Source organism: Pinus tabuliformis, chromosome 1_1, assembly GCF_031772625.1.
Source record: "Pinus tabuliformis cultivar Carrire ecotype Pingquan chromosome 1_1, CPIR1, whole genome shotgun sequence".
Classification (NCBI taxonomy): Eukaryota; Viridiplantae; Streptophyta; class Pinopsida; order Pinales; family Pinaceae; genus Pinus; species Pinus tabuliformis.
The window spans coordinates 443,785,601-443,807,920 of NC_142297.1; positions in this window are offsets into that span (position 1 = coordinate 443,785,601).

A 22,320-nucleotide genomic window follows, 5' to 3' on the forward strand; every position below is an offset into this window, starting at 1 on the left:
AACAATGAACAATTATCAATTCACCAATAGCTATAACACCATGTCCTTATATTTTAAAGGCTCCACCTCCAACTTGAAATACTTTCATCCAATTTAAAACCTATAAGGTGATTAGGTAATTGTATTATTGTGAACATACTAAATTAATTATAGCTTTAAACATAGTGAAATGTGGTATAGCTTAGGTCAATCCCATATCTTTGGTGAGAGAGCTGCTCGGGCTTGAGGGCAAGAAATGTAGTACCATGACCTAGATTTCATGCTTTGAGGGGAAGAAATGTAGCATGCCAATTTAATGTGGTATAATTGTGTACATGAGAAGTGAATTCGTAAGGAGAGTTTGGGTAAGAATTTGAAGGTATCAATAAGGATCATAGCTGAGATTTTTGTCCCATTGGTATCTTAGGAAAGAATTGCAAGGACCAACATAATGTTATGAAAAATAAAAGGCTTGGTATAATGTTTGTTTGTTTAAACATACCATTAGTGATCATCGATGAATGTTACTAATTCATGTTCTTGATATTCCTTATAACCTCACCTCCTTGTACCTTGGAATAAGAGAAAGAAAAACTCAAGATTTTTATAGTTTAAGAAGTCTAATTTTAGGCATGTTAAATAATGAGGGAATATATTTCCCTTTGGTGGAAAAAAATAAACTTGGAAAAGTAATGTCTTTTTGGTTATAATGCAAGTAGTGACTGTATCCTCCATTATTATTAATATGAAATTGAGATTCAATGGCATAGTATGGTGACATAGAAAATGCTCCAAAAAGGCCCACCTATTTGTCTGCATTGATTGTTCTTTTATAAACCAATGTAATATTTTTTAATCAAACCATAAATTTTTGAGATTCGTCTAGTAAGATAATAGTTTAAGCTCCACCTTGAAGAATCCATGGCCAATGTTTGAGGCACCTTTAATTTAAGCATCAAGATAAATACATTGTTTTGGTTCCCACAATATTGGGTCAAACCTTCATGGTATCCTATGTTGACTTTTAATTAAGTGAAATTAAATGTGAATCTGAGATTGAAATTGAGCTTGGAGGAGGGAGCAATGTAGTGAAGTGCATTACATTAAGTTGAATTAAATACATGGCTAAAACCACAATTCATCCTCGAGGTGGCAGTTGTGAATATACACATAACACCTGTCTATGTTACTAGTAACTTATTAACTTTGAGGCATTGTATCTAAGAGAAAGTTTTTACTTGTAAGAAACTTACAGGAAACCTTGTTTCTAGTACTTGTCTCCCATTTCTTCATGAGTAACCTATTTATTAACCCCCTCCATTACTTGCAAAACCGTTTGAGTTGATTATGAAACTCTTGGCATTTCTTAAGAAAGATAGGCCATGTGTGATAAACAACATCAATGAAAAAGTGAAAACACTAGTTAAAGAAATAAAAATATTAATTTCAGTGTGTAACCCTAAAAGTAAATGATAACATGGTTTTATAAAACTATAAAACTATAATTTTATGGAATTTTTTCTTAAAAAATACAAGAGATTAACCCTAAAGTTTGAGAGCATCTATACATTCATGTGTGTGACTATTCCAAGTTAGTGATCGCTACATTGTATTGTGTGAAAGTCGAGGGTTGAGACATTGGAATCAATTAATAGTGGCCTCTTAGATCTTGGAGGAGAGTTGGAATTGAATTTCATTTAGGATGAGTCTACACTATGTAGTAAAGTTCCACAAAGTTGGATCCATTTTTTCTAAGTTAAGACTAATCTAAGTACCCACGGGGATTTGAACCGGTGACCTATCGCAAGGAGTGCCTTAACAAGGCACCCATTCACCGTCAATCCAAAGCCCCGTGGGCCAAAGTTGGATCCATTTACTTTCAATTATTATTATTATTATTTTATATTTTCTATTTATTTTTCTCCTCCTTCATGTCCTTGGGTTTTCATATCTTGATCTTATCAACTACTTCTCAAGAGCTTAATTATGCCTTGTGGTGTCCTTTTATCTTCTCTAGAGCTTAGTTATTCCTTGTGGTGTATTTTTATTTCCATGGTGAAAGGAAAAATGGTATCTCGATTACTTCAAGAGAACTTGATAACTGAAAATGAAGTCTGAGAACCTTGTGAGCAATCTTCTTTCCATTCTAGAGAGAACATAAAATGTTACTATATTTCAACATAGATTATAACCCATATTATCCTATCCTTTGGTTCTAATGTTCTATTGGTCACACTAATTTCACCCCTTAAATTTACAAAGATTTACATACTCCTATAGATTATATTTGGATGTGTAACATCCTAAGATGAAACACATATTATTAACCATTAAGCCCACTTAAATTACACAAAATATTCTTATATCCATATGCAAGTAGATACATGCATCCTCATTTAGTTAACAATGGATACCTAGCCCTATTGTAAGCAAGGGGCACTAACCAACTCCATTGTGGATGGTTTGAAGAGGAACATAGACTAGATAGAGATGCTCACGAAATCAAGACAGTAGGAATGGCTTCAATTATTATTTAAGAAAACAAGTGCCTTATTTGTTATCTAAAAAGTGGCATATAATTTCTTTTGTTTTTGTTCACACATACATTTTTGTTTATAGTTTTGTTTTGCAATTAATTCTTTTGGTTATCTAACATCCAAATATTTGTCCCTAAAGGTAGCTTGTGGATACGAGTGAATGTGGTTGTTTTAAGGGAGTTCGCTAAGCTTGAGACGTATCGACTTGGGCATAAACGTAAGTTTTCATTCTTTATTTAACAACTCAAACATTCATTGCAAATGTCAATTTTGTTTTGTATTTTTGGGCTCAAAATCATATAGTCTCTGTGAGGGGAGAAATCTAGGTGATTGCACATGGTAAATTTTGAATTAGTTTCATTAATATTATGGAAAAGGTCATCCTCCTTTCTAAAGTTGTTCATTCAATTGCCTACAATTTTTTAGAATTAAAAGGTGTATATGGTTTTTAATTTCCCCATAATATCTATTGGCATTGGCTTGTTAATAATAATTATTAGTTAACTATAGGTATAATGTTTGATATAGAAAATTTTATTTATTTAAATAACCTTATTTTAAATTATTTATGATAATTTTTATTTAATTTATTTTTATTTGGTTTTTTCATAGAAAAACACTCATAATTCCATTCATGATAAATATGAAAGTAATTTCATTTTGCATGTATACTCTAAGAGTGTATTCAAGTATTTTTCCTTCTTGTGGCATGCACATATGAGAGCATGCCAAAAATACCAATACTCATAACTAAAAGAGATATGTATATTAACTATCTTCAAAAAATCCATGCAATATTCTTATACAATATTGAATCACTAATATATTGGATTTTTTCATGAGCATCAGAAATTCGGCAAAAATACTGGAAACATGTTGAGATAGTATAGGATAAAAATATGAAAAAAATGTCTTTACAGTCCTCCCAAAATTCCAAATTATTCTATCACCAAGAGCATAAAAAGAAAAAATATATACCTCATAAGTTGTGATTTAGCTTATCAAAACATTTTACCATGATTTCCTATTGTGTCTTCACAACAAATATACCCATTGTAAATAGGAGAAAAATAAACAAGACCAAAACCAGTGAAAACTCTGAAGGATAATTGTCAATCCCTGTGAAATATGTTTCTTCCATAAAAATTTGTCCACAAAGGAGGCCTGAAGGGATGATGGGGGTACTTGAATGCTTGTTCTTTAAACTACTAGTTATTGACCAAATATTCTTTTCCAAAATGAGACCATCCTTTGATAAGCTGCCAACAACGTGGTTCATTTCCTTGTAAATGTGTGAGCATGCAAACATAGTGAAAGAGTCAATAATATGTTTTATCTCCTCAAGGAAAGACATAAGAAAATGTTTTTGCATGCAATGCTGTTGTTGAGCTAGTTTATGGATAGCAAAGAATCCCAAAAAATGTGAATGTGAGTGCAACCCTTCTCTTTGGAAAAAAGAAGTAGGTTTTTGCAAGTGAGAAGTTTCACTTGATTATTATGCCCCAGTCCCATTCCCATTTAAACTTTCAAACTACAACCTTGGTAGAGGAATAAGATAAAACCTCCATCACTGATTTGTCCATTATTAATTGAGGCACCACCAAAGACAGTCCATGGCTTGGAGAAGTAAAAGATTTATAGGTTGATTTTTCTAGGAGAAACTTTTCCTTGAGGATAATGACTTAAAATCACCAGTACCACATCTGCAATGTGCATTTGATAACTTATCCTGAAATTATTCCTAGTTCTTGGTTAGTTATACCCTATAGAATATAATAAGGGGAAGGGTCTTGAATGTTTGGAAACTTTGATTTGTATGCCAGAGAAACCAAGCAGCCTCCAGGTTTTCCCCTTCCCAAGGAATATAATGACTCAAAGCAAAGCTGCATAAGTTCCAAAACTGTTTGAAGAAAGGCCAACCCTGCATGAACAAGTTTATTGCATTTTCATCCTCATTTTGACATAAAGAGCACCAAGTAGGACCACACATAAAATTTGTCTTTAGAATGTACTAAGTAGGTACCTTCTTCATCATAAGACACCACATGAATAATTTTTCTTTAGGGGAACATTTTGATTTCTATATTTCCCTCCACTACCATTTTTCCCCTCCATTTTGTTAGCTAGAAGAAAAATAAAACCAAATTTTGGAGTGTAGGTTCCAAAGAGTGAGATACTCCATTTAAGTTCATCATTCTTGTGTATCAGTAGGATATGACCATCCTAGAGGGATTTCAGTTATTCCTGCTAGGCTATTTAATATTCCTCCTTTAAACTCAGATGCTTAGCAAATAACCAACCTTTTCTCTAAATAGAGGTGAGAGCAGGGTTTGCAATGCGAGTCAGTTTACAATAGCCAAGATACCTTAAAATATTAGTAAGCATAGGAGCTAACAAATGATTTATACCACTACTAGGTGAAGGGTCAATGCCAAGTATGACTCTACCACCCCTCCCTACCCTCTAGGTCAAACCACTTCCAATTATATCGAAGGAGTTTTGGTTGTGTGTTATATTCTTTCCATGACTAGGCCCATGTGCGCGGGGGGTGGGGAGGGGTTACAGTGGGGTACGTCAACCACCCCTGTATGTTGTGTCGGGTGCAACGCCCCAGAATTTTTCTTATGTAAACATAATAACAGTTGGGAGACCCAAGGATGGGGGGCAGACCCCAAGATGGTGGGCAGACCTACTGATGGTTTTTTGCATGGGTTTTTCACATGATTTTGGGCATGATGATTTTCTACCCATGGTATTTTGTAGATACGGTCAAGGGAAATATGATTATGTTCTAATCCAAGCTTAATGGATTGTTTTTTATGAATACTTACCTGTGTATTGTAACATTGAAAAGGAATACAAAAAATCAATTTGGTAGTCTCGGTTTTGGGATCCAGGGAAAAACCTTTGTGTATATTTATTTTATGTTCTCACAATTGTATATTTTTCTGTTTTAAGAATTCATTTGCGGGTAATTTATGTTCAGGGTTAAAACCAACATTTGGTAATTTATGTTCAGGGTTAAAACCAATGTTATGAAACCAGCTCACAAAAAGATAGAAAAGAGAGATCCACGCCTTAGAATTCAGCCTCTTCGAGGGGGCAACCTCCTTTACATTACATAAATGAACAATTCTTGGATGATACAAATGAAAATACCTCCTTTCTATATATAGGAGTCTAAGGGTCACAATACAATCAAAGCCTACCTAACAATAATATATAGGGCACAAAAATAACAATAGTGGGATTCTATGTGGCACAATAGTAACAATATGGGCACTACATGGGTACAACAATATAAATAAGGGGTATAACTACAATAGTAATGGGGTAATCACTAGTATTATAGGGACCCAACATGCCCCTCTCCTTCAAAAAAGTGTTGTCCTCAACGCTTGAGTAGTTCTGGATACTTCTGCATAAAATTCTCATCCTCCCATGTGGAATCTTCAGCGGATAAGTTCTTCCACTTGATAAGATACTCTGAAATTGATCGATTTCGTAGCTGTCGAGTTCTTGTTTCTGTGACTGCTTCCGGTTCCAATATAATTTTTCCTTCCTCGTCAAGTTCTGGCAATATTGTTTGAACTGGGAGCTTGTCGCCTATAACCTTCTTTAAACATGAAACATGGAAAACTGGGTGCAATCGAGAAGCTGCAGGAAGCTCCAATTTGTATGCCATAGTACCAATCTTTTGCAACACCTTGTACGGACCATAATACTTTGGTGATAATTTATTATCCTTCTTAGCTTGCTTGAGGGACATTTGCTTATATGGTTGTAGCCGTAGGAATACCCAATCACCTACATCAAAACTTCTTTCACTGCGATGTTGATCTGCCTGTTGTTTCATTCTATTTTGTGCCAACACGAGGTTATCCTTTAAGAGTTGGAGGACTTGTTGTTGATGTTCGATGTGATGTTCCACTGCCTGAACCTTAGAATTTTCTCTTAAATATGATGTGATGGATGGTGGTTGATACCCATAAAGTGCCATAAATGGGGTCATTTTTGTTGCTGTATGGAAGGAAGTGTTATACCACCATTCAGCCAGAGGCAACCATTTGACCCATTGTGTCTGTTTATCAGATACAAAGCAACGAAGATATCCTTCCAAACATTTGTTTACTATCTCAGTTTGCCCATCAGATTGAGGATGATAAGATGAGCTATGAGCTAACTGAGTACCAAGACAAGAAAATAATTCTGTCCAAAAATTTCCAGTGAAAATGGGATCTCTGTCACTTACAATAATCTTTGGGTTTCCATGTAGCTTTTGAACTGTTTCCATAAATGCAGTAGAAACTGTACTGGCTTTAAATGGATGTGATAATGCACAAAAGTGTGCATACTTGGTAAGTCTGTCAACTACCACCATGATGACACTCTTTCCCTCAGACTTGGGTAAACCTGTGATAAAATCCATTGAAACCTCCTCCCAACGTTGGCTTGGAATGGATAAAGGTTGTAATAGACCCGGTGTCTTAATTGTTTCAACTTTATTTTGTTGGCAAACCAAACATTCCGCCACAAACTTTTGAATATCTGATTTAAGGCCATCCCAAAAAAATTCCTTCTTAACCCTGTGGTAAGTTTTTAAAAATCCTGAGTGCCCTCCTAAGGGAGAAGTGTGCAATTCCATAAGAATCTTTTGTTTTAGCTGGGAATTCTTACAGAGGTATAAGCGATCTTTGTACCATAACGAATCATTTTTCCAGCTAAATGTATCAGAAGTACTGGAATCTTGTTGTAGCTTTCGAATAAGTGCCCACACTTCTTCGTCATTCTTCCATTCCTCCCTTGCTTCGTTTATCCAATCTGGTTGGATAATAGAAATGGCACACAACAATGCTTCCACATCCTCATCCTTTCTTGAGAGTGCATCTGCCACCACATTTTGCTTCCCTTTTTTGTAGATGATTTCAAAGTCATAACCCAACATCTTTGTGACCCACTTTTGTTGCTCTTCAGAGGATAATCTTTGTTCTAAAAAGTATTTAAGGCTATCATGATCCGTTTTTACCTTGAAGTGTCTTCCCATTAGGTAGGGTCGCCATTTCTTAAGTGCATGGAGTATTGCCAACATTTCCTTCTCATAAATAGCTTTGCTTAAAAACTTTCCCTTGATTGGACGACTTTCAAAAGCAATGGGTCTTTCATCTTGCATTAGAACAGCACCAATTCCATTTCCTGAAGCATCACATTCCACAATAAAGGTTTTTGTGAAGTCCGGTGTAGCTAAGACCGGTGCTTGGCACATTGCCTCTTTAAGATGTTCAAAGGCCTTTGTTGCTTCCGAAGTCCATGAAAATGAATCTTTCTTCAATAATGTTGTTAGAGGTGCTGCTATTCTCCCATAATTCTTAACAAACTTGCGATAATACCCTGTCAACCCAAGAAATCCTCGCAGATGCTTTATGGATGTGGGGATTTTCCATTCCTTAATGGCTTTAATTTTGCTAGGGTCTACCTTAACTCCTTCATGAGATACAATATGACCCAAATATTCCACCTCCTGGACTCCAAAGAAACATTTGGATCTTTTTGCATATAATTGTTTCTCCTCCAATAGTTGTAGCACCCTGTCAACATGTTCAACATGATCCTTCCAAGACTTGCTGTAGATTAGTATATCATCAAAAAATACTAACACAAATTTTCTAAGGAATGGTTTGAAAATTGAATTCATCAAACCTTGAAATGTTGAAGGTGCATTGGTAAGGCCAAAAGGCATGACCAAAAATTCATAATGACCCTCATGAGTTCTAAATGCTGTTTTCGGAATGTCTTCAATCTTCATTCTGATTTGATGATATCCCGAACGAAGATCCAACTTGGTGAAGTAAATTGATCCATGCAATTCATCCAGTAATTCATCAATAACAGGAATGGGGAACTTATCTTTAATAGTGAGCTTGTTGAGCTCCCTATAATCTGGACACATGCGCCATGATCCATCCTTCTTGTGCACCAATACTACTGGAGCTGAGAAAGAACTTTGACTCGGTTGAATTATACCAGCCTCTAGCATTTCTGCAACCATACGTTCAATTTCACTTTTTTGGACATATGGATATCTGTACGGCCTGATGTTTGGAGGAACACTTCCTGGAATCAGATGAATAGCATGATCATGATCACGCATAGGTGGGAGACCTTTGGGAGTCTCAAATACCTTGGAATGATTGTCCAGGACTTTTTGGAGATCTGGAGAAATAGATGATTCCAATGTGGAAACATCTAGCGAACATAATTGTGCAATTACACCTCTTTGCTCCTTTTTTAGAAGCTTTGTCATACCATTAGAGCTGATTATCTTTCCTGGTTTCCCTGCAATACCCCTTAATTCAACTTCCTTTCCTTCCACAGAAAATTTCATGAAAAGTTCTTGAAAATTAAAAGCTATTGTACCCAAGGATTGTAGCCATTGGACTCCTAGTACAACATCAGCACCTCCCATTGGAATGGAAAGCATTGGGCTAGTCAATACATATTCTCCCATGGATAGCTTGATATTATGGCACTTTCCAGAACAATTTATTGTTCCTCCATTTGCAATCATCACTTGACACTCTGGTGCTGGATATAGGAAGCAATTCAATTCTTTTGCTACCCTACAATGAATAAAATTGTGGGTGCTTCCTGAATCAATCAACACTATTACCTTTTTCTTCTTGATTTGTCCTTCTATCTTGATGGTTTGAGGAGTGGTAATTCCCGCCAATGCATTACAAGATATGGTCGGATTTATTTGTTCTTCATCTAGGCTTTGTTCCTGGAATATATCCTCTTCTTTTGACCTTTCTTGCTCCTTTTCTTCTTCCTCTTCACAATCTATGTAGAATAATTTCTTCTCAGCACACTTATGACCTTTTGTGTATTTGCTATCACAATTGTAACAAAGCCCTTTTGCTCTTTTTTCTTCCAATTGTTGTGGTGTCAACCTTGTAGGTTGTGGAAGACTATGGGCAACAACACTTCCTTCTTTATAGTTGTGAATGGTATGCTTCCTAGTTGCCATAATTTTGCTTTCCATTTTTCTTGCTAACCTGAATGCCTTCTCTAATGAATCAGGTTCCCAAAGGCGCACATCATGTTGGATATTATCCTTTAAAGACCCTATGAACACATCAATCCTATGCTCCTCTGGAATATCTTTTACCCTTATGTTCAATTTTTGGAACTCCTCAATGTGCTCCATTATTGAACCCTTTTGTTTGAGACTTATCAATTGGCTAAAAAAAGTGTTGCTTTTTGTATCCTCATAATGTGCTATCAATTCTTCCGTAAAAATTGCCCAAGTGATAAATTGTTTACGAGAACAAAGCCATTGATACCATACAAACTGATTTGGTTCCAAATATAAAGTTGCCATACGTACCTTTTGTGTGTTTTGCACATTATTGAGATCGAAGAATTGCTCCATCTGTAATATCCATGTGGCGGGATCCTTGCCATCAAACTTCCTCATATCGATTTTTGGAACATGGTGAGTCTTCGATCCAACATTAGAGTCTATGGAATCATGATTAACATTTCTTTTGTTCTCATCATGAGTTTCCTTTACTACCTTTTCACCATTAGTGACCCTTTCTTGTAGCAAATTCTTCAATTCTTCCATGTTTGTATTCAAATCTATCTTCAAATCCTCCATCTTAGCTTCCATGCCCTTTATCTTAGATTCCACGCCATTTACCTTAGATTCCACGCCACTTATCTTAGCTTCTGTTAGCTTTTGTGAGCGTGACATTTGTTGCACTTGTTTTTGTAATTTTGATATATCATGTAGCATTTCTTCCTCTTCTTCATGAGTCATGCTAGAGCTTTCAGGTTCCTTACTAGGTGTTTGCATTTTCTTTCCTCGGGGCATCAGTTACCGATAATAATGCTTTACTATGCCCTTTGAATTCCGTTAAACCAAGTTTACACAAAAATTAAAAAAAAACTACACACCTTTTTTCACTTTATAGAAGCCTGATATTGAATCTGATGTATCTCTGTAATTTCGGATCATCCAATTCTGAAATTGCTACCTGTAGTAGCCTTTTGCGTCCTCTTTCCAATGCCACAAGTCTGAGCCAAATTGGATTCTCCAAGGAAGAGTTATGTGAAATCTCCCACGGTGACTTGCTTTTAGACTGGTTCAGTAGAGCGAAGTTGTACGACGTGCCACGAGTCACTGTTTCGACCTTTGGATCTAAAAAACACCCACAAGAAACTACAGTCCGTCCTCTTTCTGTACCTTCTTACGAAACTTCAATCCGATGCCCAGAAAGAAAGTTATGACGATTTTCCCCAGGTCACCTGTTTTGAGTGTAATTCAGGAGTCATCAAAAAGACCAACTTCCTGAGATCATATCTCCGAAAATATCGCGCGAAACGCTCTGAAATTCGGACCCAAGGTTCAGCGCGATGTCTTCTCAAATGGGTTTGTTTTGCGACTTCTGAAACGTCACAGAAACAAAGTTATAGCGAAAATGCCACGATGACCTATTTGGAGTAGCGAAACCCTAGAATCCAAAGCTCTGATACCAAATGTTATGAAACCAGCTCACAAAAAGATATAAAAGAGAGATCCACGCCTTAGAATTCAGCCTCTTCGAGGGGGCAACCTCCTTTACATTACATAAATGAACAATTCTTGGATGATACAAATGAAAATACCTCCTTTCTATATATAGGAGTCTAAGTGGTCCCAATACAATCAAAGCCTACATAACAATAATATTGTAGGGCACAACAATAACAATAGTGGGCTTCTATGTGGCACAATAGTAACAATATGGGCACTACATGGGTACATCAATATAAATAAGGGCTATAACTACAATAGTAATGGGGTAATCACTAGTATTATAGGGACCCAACAGAATTTTTCTTATGTAAACATAATAACAGTTGGGAGACCCAAGGATGTGGGGCAGACCCCAAGATGGTGGGCAGACCTACTGATGGTTTTTTGCATGGGTTTTTCACATGATTTTGGGCATGATGATTTTCTACCCATGGTATTTTGTAGATACGGTCAAGGGAAATATGATTATGTTCTAATCCAAGCTTAATGGATTGTTTTTTATGAATACTTACATGTGTATTGTAACATTGAAAAGGAATACAAAAAATCAATTTGGTAGTCTCGGTTTTGGGATCCAGGGAAAAACCTTTGTGTATATTTATTTTATGTTCTCACAATTGTATATTTTTTTGTTTTAAGAATTCATTTGCGGGTAATTTATGTTCAGGGTTAAAACCAACATTTGGTATTAAAGTTGTTTCGGCTTCAAGGGGATGCCTTTCCTACTGAGGGGTTTTTTCTCGAACCTGTTGTAGACCCTGTTCAGTGGGAGATCTGTGGGATCGATTTTTGCAATGAAAGAAGATGGTGAACATTGGAAAGATAGAGATCAAGAAATTTAATGGTCATATTTTTGAGCTGTGGAAGCTCAAGATGGAGGATCTATTGGTGGACCAAGATTAGTGGATTGTTGTATATCTAGGCACGACACCAACAGGAATGTTGGCACAAGACTAGGTGAAGTTAGATCGGAAGGTGAAGGGAATAATACAATTAGATATCATTTTGGGATTCAATTGCGTTAAGTAAGTAATTCATGTATAACAATTTCCATGAGAGGTCATACGTGAATGATTTACTTAACATAGTTGAATCCCAAAATGCTATCTAATATAATGCACTACGTAAACCCCCTAATACTTAAATTCAAAAAGAGTGAAGGGATCTCTACTTGAATGGTTCATGAGGCACAATACTTGCTAAGGTTTTGCAAATGGGGTAGCAAGCTAAGTGGGCTTGATTGTGGGGAAAAATCCACAGTTAAGCACACTTGAGCTAGAGGCGATCTGGGATTAGGGACCTCTCGGGAAGTCCTGGTTACTGGGTGCAAGCCCCGGAAGTGACGAATGACACTATTTGATTTATTTCACTAGTTTCAATCCCACTTCTTCACCCCTGTGAGCATCATCCAATGCAATGAGTGCTAAGTGAACTATTCAAAAACCATGAGAAATTAGTCAGTTATGACTAACTCTCATGGAAACGGTCATTCGTGAGTGACTTACTTAACGTAGTTGAATCCCAAAATGATATCTAATATAATGCATTGCGTAAACCCCCTAATACTTAAGTTCAAAAAGAGTGACGGTATCTCTACTTGAATGGTTCATGAGGCACAATACTTGCTAAGGTTTTTCAAATGGGGTAGCAAGCTAAGTGGGCTTGATTATGGGGAAAACTCCACAGTTAAGTGCGCTTGAGCCAGAGGCGATCTGGGATGGGTGACCTCCCAGGAAGTCCTGGTTACTGTGTGCAAGTCTTCGAAGTGATGATTGACGCTATATGATTCATTTCACTAGTTCTAATCCCACTTCTTCACCCCTGTGAGCATCACCGGATGCAATGAGTGCTAAGTGAACTATTCAAAAACCATGAGAAATTAGTCAGTTATGAATACCTCTCATGGAAGTGGTCATATGTGAATGACTTATTTAACGCAGTTGAATCCCAAAATGATATCTAATATAATGCACTGCTTAAACCCCCTAATACTTAAATTCAAAAAGAGTGAAGGGACCTCTACTTGAATGGTTCATGAGGCACAATATTTTCTAAGGTTTTACAAATGGGGTAGAAAGCTAAGTGGGCTTGATTGTGGGGAAAACTCCACAGTTAAGCGTGCTTGAGCTAGAGGCAATCTAGGATGGGTGACCTCCCAGGAAGTCCTGGTTACTGGGTGCAAGTCCTGGAAGTAATGATTGACGCCATGTGATTCATTTCACTAGTTTCAATCTCGCTTCTTCACCCCTGTGAGCATCACCTGATGCAATGAGTGCTAAGTGAACTATTCAAAAACCATGAGAAATTAGTTAATTACGACTACCTCTCATGGAAATTGTTAGGTCCCTATAATACTAGTGATTCCCCCATTACTATTGTCGTTGTATCCGTTATTGTTATTGTTGTGCCCCTATTGTCCCCATATTGTTATTATTGTGCCCCATAGAATCCCTCTATTGTTATTTTTGTGCTTTTATATTATTATTGTTAGGCTGGCTTGGTTATATTGTGACCCCTTAGACTCTTATATATAGAAAGGAGGTTTTGTCATTTGAATCATCCAAGATTGTTCATTTGTGTAATGTAAAGGAGGTTTCCCCCTCGTAAAGGCTAAATTCTAAGGCGTTGATCTATCTTTTCTATATTTTTGTGTGTTGGTTTCATAACATTTGGTATCATAGCTTTGGATTCTAGGGTTTCGCTGCTCTGAACAGGTCATCACGGAATTTTCGCTATAACGTTTTTTCTACAACATTTAAAAAGCTAAAAAAACAACCCATTTGAGACTAAAGCTCATTGAACCTTGGGTCCAAATTTTAGATCTTGTCTCGCTATATTTTCAGAGATATGATATGAGGAAGTTAGCGTTTTCGTAAGCTCCAGAATTTCATCTAAAACAAGTCATCGTGGAATGTTCATTATAACTCTTTCGATGCAAATTTTCAAAAGCTAAAAAAAAACCCATTTGTTAAGAAAGCGGTCTGAACCTTGGCTCCAAATTGTAGATTCTGTCTCACTATATTTTCGGAGATATAATCTAAGGAAGTTAGGGTTTTTGCAGATCTCCGAATTACATTCCAAACAGGTCACCTTGGGAAAATCGTCATAACATTCGCTCTGAGCATCAGATTAAATTTTCATAAGAAGTTACAGAAATATGACATATTGTAGTTTTTTTGGGTATGATTTTCAGAACCTAAGGTTAAAATAGTGACTAGCGACACGTCGTACAAGTTCGCTCTACTAAACCAGTCTATACTCAGGTCATCATGGGAGATTTGGCGTAACTCTTCATTGGAGAATCGAATCTTAATCAGACTTGCCAGGTTAGAAGGATTACTCAGAGGGTTACCACAGGAAGAAATTACAGACCTAGGAGATCCCAAATTATAGAGATACATTAGATTCAATATCGAGCTCCTACAAAGTGAAAAAAGGTGTGTAGTTTTTTTAATTTTTTTCATAAGCTTGGTTTGAAAAATTGAAGGAATTCAAAGGGCATAGTGAAGCATTATTATCGATAATTGGTGCCCCGATGAAACAAAATGGAAACATCTAGTAAGAAACCTGAAAGCTCTATCATGACTCATGAATAAGAGGAAGAAATGCAACATGATATATCAAAATTACGAGACCAAGTGCAACAAATTTCACTCGCACAAAAAGTAACAGAAGCTAAGATGGATGGTTTAAAGAAATACGTAGAAGCTAAGATGGATGGTTTAAAGAAAGGCGTGGAAGCTAAGATGGATGGTTTAAAGAAAGGTGTAGAAGCTAAGATGAATGACATCGAAGCTAAGATGGATGATTTAAAGAAATGCATGGAAGATTTGAAGACAGATTTTACAATGTTTCTACAAGGAATGCTTACTAATGGCGAAAGGGTAGTAAAGGAAACTCATGATGAGAACAAAGTAAATTTTAATCATGATTTCATAGACTCTAACATTGGATCGAAAAACCACCATGTTCCAAAGATCGATATGAGGAAGTTTGATGGCAAGGATCCTAGAACATGGATACTACAGATGGAGCAATTTTTCGATCTCCATAATGTGAAAAACACACAAAAGGTATGCATTGCAACTTTATATTTGGAACCAAATCAGTTTGTATGGTATCAATGGCTTTTCTCTCGTAAACAAATTTTCACTTGGGCTATTTTTACGAATGAAATGATAGCACATTATGAGGATACAAAAAGCAACACTTTTTTTAGCCAATTGATAAATCTCAAACAAAAGGGTTCAATGATGGAGCACATTGAGGACTTCCAAAAATTGAATATAAGGGTAAAAGACATTCCAAAGGAGCATAGGATTGATGTGTTCATAGGGACTTTAAAAGATAACATACAACATGAGGTTTGCCTTTGAGAACCAGATTCATTGGAGAAGGCATTCAGGTTGGCAAGAAAAATGGAAAGAAAAATTATGGCAACAAGGAAGCCTACCACTCACAATCATAAATATGGAAGTGTTGCTGCCCCTAGCCATCCACAACCTACAAGGTTCACACCACAACAATTGGAAGAAAAAATAGAAAAATGGCTTTGTTATAGTTGTGATATAAAATACACTAAAGGTCATAAGTGTGCCGAGAAGAAATTATTTTACATAGATTGTGAAGAGGAGGAAGAAAAGGAACAAGAAACTTAAAAAAGAGAGGATATACACCAGGAACAAACCCTATAAAAAGAAGAAATGAATCCGACCGTATATTGTAATGCATTGGCTGGAATTACCACTCCTCAAAATATCAAGATAGAAGGGCATATCAAGAAGAAAAAGGTAATAGTGCTGATTGATTCGGGAAGTACCCATAATTTTATTCATTGTAAGATAGCCAAGGAATTGAATTACTTCCTATATCCAACACCAGAGTTTCAAGTGATGGTTGCAAGTGGAGGAACCATAAATTGCTCAGGAAAGTGCCATAATAAAGCTATCCAGGGGAGAATCTGTATTGAATGGCACAATTCTTTCCATTCCAATGGGTGGTGTTGATGTTGTATTAGGAGTCCAATGGCTACAATCCTTGGGTACAATAGATTTTAATTTTCAAGAACTTTTCATAAAATTCTCTTCAGAAGGAAAGGAAGTTGAATTAAGGGGTATTGTAGGGAAACCAGGAAAGATAATCAACTCTAACGAAATGACAAAGCTTCTAAAGAAAGAACAATGAAATTGCACAATTATGTCTTGGACAATCATTCCAAGGTATTTGAGACTCCCAAAGGCCTCCCACCTATTCGTGATCATGATCATGCTATTAATTTGATTCTAGGAAGTGTTCCTCCAAACATCGAGCCTTATAGATATCCCTATGTCCAAAAGAGTGAAATCGAACATATGGTTGTAGAAATGCTAGAGGATGGTATAATTCAACCTAGTCAAAATTCTTTCTCTACTTCAGTAGTATTGGTTCACAAGAAGGATGGATCATGGTGCATGTGTCCAGAATATAGGGAGCTCAACAAGCTCACTATTAAAGATAAATTTCCCATTCCTATCATTGATGAATTATTGGATGAATTGCATCGATCAATTTACTTCACCAAGTTGGATCTTCATTCAAGATATCATCAAATCATAATGAAGACTGAAGACATTCCAAAAACAACATTTAGAACTCATGAGGGTCATTATGAATTTTTGGTCATGCCTTTTGGCCCTACTAATGCACCTTCTACATTTCAAGGTTTGATGAATTCCATTTTCAAACCCTTCCTTAGAAAGGTCGTGTTAGTATTTTTTGATGATATACTAATCTATAGCAAGTCTTGGAAGGATCATGTCCAACATGTTGACAGGGTGCTCAAACTATTGGAGGAGAAACAATTATATGCAAAAATCTCAAAATGTTTCTTTGGAGTACAAGAGGTGGAATATCTGGGTCATATTGTATCTCATGAAGGTGTTAAGGTAGACCCTAGCAAAATTAAAACCATTAAGGAATGAAAAATCCTCACATCCATAAAGCATCTACGAGGATTTCTCGGGTTGACAGGGTATTATCGCAAGTTTGTTAAGAATTATGGGAGAATAACAACACCTCTAACATAATTATTGAAGAAAGATGCATTTTCATGGACTCCAGAAGCAACGAAGGCCTTTGAACATATTAAAGAGGCAATGTGCCAAGCACCAATCTTAGCTACACCAGACTTCACAAAAACCTTTATTGTGGAATGTGATGCCTCAAGAAATGGAATTAGTGATGTTTTAATGCAAGAAGAAATACCCATTGCTTTTGAAAGTCGTCCAATCAAAGGAAAGTATTTACACAAAGCTATTTATGAGAAGGAAATGTTGGCAATACTACATGCACTTAATAAATGGCGACCCTACCTAATGGGAAGACACTTCAAGGTAAAAGAAGACCATGATAGTCTTAAATACTTTTTAGAACAAAGAATATCTTCAGAAGAGTAGCAAAAATGGGTCACAAAGATGTTTGGTTATGACTTTGAAATAATCTACAAAAAAGGGAAGCAAAATGTTGTGGCAGATGCACTCTCAAGAAAGGATGAGGATGTGGAAGCATTTCTTTGCACCATTTCTATTATCCAACCAGATTGGATAAACAAAGCAAGGGATGAATGGAAGAATGATGAGGAAGTGTGGGCACTCATTCAAAAGATACAACAAGATCCCAGTACATCTGATACATTTAGTTGGAAAAATGATTTGTTATGGTACAAGGATCGGTTATATCTATGTAAGAATTCCCAACTCAAACAAAAGATTCTTAGGGAATTGCACACCTCTCCCTTAGGAGGGAACTCAGGATTTCTAAAAACCTACCACATGGTTAAGAAGGATTTTTTTGGGATGGCCTTAAATCGGATATTCAAAAGTTTGTGGCGGAATGTTTAGTTTGACAACAAAATAAAGTTGAAACAATTAAGAACCCAAGACTAGTAGAACCTTTATCCATTCCAAGCCAACGTTGGTAGGAGATTTTAACTAAGTTCGAAGGAAAGAGTGTTATCATGGTGGTAATTGACAGACTTACCAAGTATGCACAATTTTGTGAATTATCTCATCCATTTAAAGCAAATACAGTTTCTACTGCATTTATGGAAACAATTCAAAAGCTACATGAAAACCCAAATATTATTGTAAGTAACAGAGATCCCATTTTCACTAGAAATTTTTTGACAGAATTATTTTCTTTTCTTGGTACTTAGTTAGCTCATAGATCATCTTATCATCCTCAATCTGATGGGGAAACTGATATAGTAAACAAATGTTTGGAAGGATATCTTCGTTGCTTTGTATCTGATAAACAGACACAATGGGTCAAATGGTTGCCTCTGGCTGAATGGTGGTATAACACTTCCTTCCATACCACAACAAAAAATGACCCCATTTATGGCACAATATCATCCACCATCCATCACATCATATTTAAGAGAAAATTCTAAGATTCAAGCAGTGGAAGATCACATCAAGCATCAACAACAAGTTCTCAAACTCTTAAAGGATAACCTCACCTTGGCACATAATAGAATGAAACAACAGGCAGATCAACATCACATCGAAAGAAGTTTTGATGTAGGTGATTGAGTATTCCTACGGCTACGACCATATAAACAAATATCCCTCAAGCAAGCTAAGAAGGATAATAAATTATCACCGAAGTATTATGGACCATACAAGATGTTGCAAAAGATAGGTACTATGGCATACAAATTGGAGCGTCCTGCAGCTTCCTGAATGCACCTAGGTTTTTATGTTTCATGCTTAAAAAAGGTTATAGGTGATAAGTTTCTAGTTCAAACAATATTTCTAGAACTTGATGAGGGACAAAAAATCATATTGGAACCTGAAACAATCAAAGAAAAATGAACTTGATAGCTACGAAATCGATCAATTTCAGAGTATCTCATCAGGTGGAAGAACTTACTGGTTGAATATTCCACATGGGACGATGAGAATTTTATACAGAAGCATCCAAAACTACTCAAGCGTTGAGGACAACAATTTTTTGAAAGATAGGGGCATGTTAGGCCCCTATAATACTAGTGATTCCCTCATTACTATTGTCATTGTATCCCTTATTGTTATTGTTGTGCCCCTATTGTCCACATATTGTTATTATTGTGCCCCATAGAATCCCTCTATTGTTATTTTTGTGCCTTTATATTATTATTATTAGGTCGGCTTGGTTATATTATGACCCCTTAGACTCCTATATAGAAAGGAGGTTTTGTCATTTGAATCATCCAAGAATTGTTCATTTGTGTAATGTAAAGGAGGTTGCTCCCTCAAAGAGGTTGAACTTTAAGGCGTTGATCTATCTTTTCTATCTTTTTGTAAGACGGTTTCATAACAGAAATGGTCATACGTGAATGACTTACTTAACATAGTTGAATCCCAAAATGATATCTAATATAATGCACTGCATAAACCCCCTAATACAAAAAAAATTAATACAATTATGTCTCTTCGATTCAATATTGTTGAATGTATGAGGGGAAGCTAAGGCAAAGGATTTGTGGGGAAATTTAGGGACTTTGTACCAATCTAAGTCTCTGGTGAACAAATTGTTGCTGCGAAAAAGTTGTATAACCTGAGGATGAAGGATGGAGACTCGGTTACATTGCATCTGGGCGCCTTTAATACTATGGTAAGCCAGTTGTTATCTGTTGATATAAAACTTTTAGACGAAGATAAGTGCATCAGTTTATTTTGTTATCTACCAGATTTGTGGGATAGTCTGGTTGTTGTTATAGGTAGTAATACAACTACCTTGAAGTTTGATGAAATAGTTTGATCCTTCTTCTTGGTGGAGATGAGATAGAAAAATATGGAGAGTAGGAGTGGATATGCCTTATCTGTGAAAGGATAATCCCATAACATAAACAAAAATAAGTCATCGAGTGGGATATTTAAATCTATAGGGAGATCTAAATCTCCAAGAAAATCTGTAAAGGTGTGTTGGAAATGCAAAAAGGAAGGGCACTACAAAAAGTATTGTAGATCTAAAGCTGTTGAGAAAAGAAAGGGATTTGATGATGCTCCTTCTATAGAGGTGAAAACCACATCAAATGTAGGTGGGGATGTGTACTTTTCTTCTCCTTTAAGTACACATGTAGATCACGAGGCATGGTTTATTGACTTAGATGCATCCTTTCACTTCACTCCCCATAGGGAGTGCTTCTTCGAGTACGAAAAATATGATGGTGGTGATGTCTTCTTAGGGGATGACAGGAAGGCTAAAATCATCGGACACGAAAAATTCAAGCTGAATTTGCAAGGCAGAAGGATTAGAACACTTCTTGGTGTTTCGCATATTCCTGCATTGGACATAAATATGATTTCTGTAAGCAATATGGATGATGCAGGTATAAAATAGTGTTCGAGAAAGATACCTGCAAGATGGTTCGAGGAGAAGTGGTATTTATGCGGGGAGTTTGGATTGGAACTCTGTACAAGATTTTAGGTAGTATTTTTATTGGTGGGTGCAACAATTATGTGGTTCCTGAAAATGGAGAAAAAACCTTAGTGGTCTCTAGAGAAAAGACTATGTTGTGTAATCAAAGGCTTGGACATATTGGAGTAAAGGGTCTTAGAATACCACATGGTAATGGTATGGTAGAAGGTATGTTTGATTTCTCTCTGGATTTTGATTATTGTGAACATTGTGTATATGGGAAGAAAAATAGGGTGAGTTTCCCCTCTGGTGCTAAGAGGGTGAAAGGGATCTTAGATCTTGTGCACAGTGATGTGTTTGGACCTATGTCAATTCCATCACTGGGTAAATATGTGTATTATAATAGCTCATTTATTCAGGTATTATTCACTGACCAGTTGCGAAACCAATTTTCCACTGCAATTTGTCCTCAACACTGGAAGAAGGCTGCTTTAAAAGAGTTAGAACATCAATTGGATTAATAGCTTTGCTAACGTATTGACTCGTATCATTTGGGTAACTAGAGATAGAATCAAGAGACTTCTGACCAAGGCAGTTTTCGTCATAAAGAAATTCCAGAAACTATGTCTGATAAGGTGTGTGTAAAAGCTTAAGTGGGTGAAAGTTGTCGTAAAACGCGTGAAAATGGCAGGCATTTGATGCGGTTTCAAGACCTGATGGCCATAAGTAGGTCAATTATATTGTATAAATCTTCATATGGAAAGTAATTTATCCAACAATAGCCTGTCCATTTTGACAGGAGAGCCAGAAATCATCTTTTTATCCCTATGGAACCAACCACAGTCTGATTTTCAATACCTCTTCTCTTCTCGACTACTCCCTTTTCTCGACTACTAAAGGCAAGGTAGCGGGACATCTCTTGCCCCATCTCTCATTCCTTTAGCGGACCAATGAATTGATCTCGAGCAGAACCGTTCAAAAAGAACTAAAGTACAAGAACCGCTTGGCTTATCAACCGCATGGAGTTGTAGTATCCCAGTCAACTGCGTCGAACCTTCGAAAAGCGGTTTATGCGTTTATCACCTAGCCGCATAGGAAGGGAAGGGCGGTCTTTCTCTAAACCTGACCACTTCGCGCTGAGGTTCATAAAGGTAAATCCGGCCTCCTTGAATTGAATTGCTCAGGAACGGCTACGAAATAGCACACTCGAGTCTTCAGTCCTATGGCATCAGCTTGGTGAGTCTTCCTTTTGATACTCACCCGCCTAGAATAGAATGACATTTCACCATAATCTTTGGGCAGGAGGCTTCGGTCATACTACGACTCGGGCACTCACTCTCTCTCCTGAGCTTGAAAGAGAGACCTAGGTGTCAAAGGCACTCCAACTTGCTCCTCTTCATAGGGCTCCTCCTTCTTTACTTCCTTCCACATCTGCCAGCGGGACCGGGTTTCACACCCTCTATGGCTCTGATTTAGTGGGTAATGAGCAAGCCAGCAAGCTCTCTTTACAACATCTTTACAGAATCCAGATAAATCTTTCACATGAATATAAGATATAATAGGGTTGGTCTTCACTCAACCTGGCAGCTGGGCTAAGCATTGAAAGCAAGGTCCGCCAGTTTTGTCTGATGTTATATAACATCTCTCTCCATTTTTGAGGTGTAAATAGATTGTTCTATAACTACAGTATTGGACCAAATGAGATTCATTCGTTAGAATAGCTTCCATTGAGTCTCTGCACCTATCCCCTTCCTATCTTAGGAGAAGAAACATTGTCTTCATGAACTGGATTTGGCTCAGGATTACCCATTCAAAATATTCCAGGGTTCCCTGGATTTGGAAGCT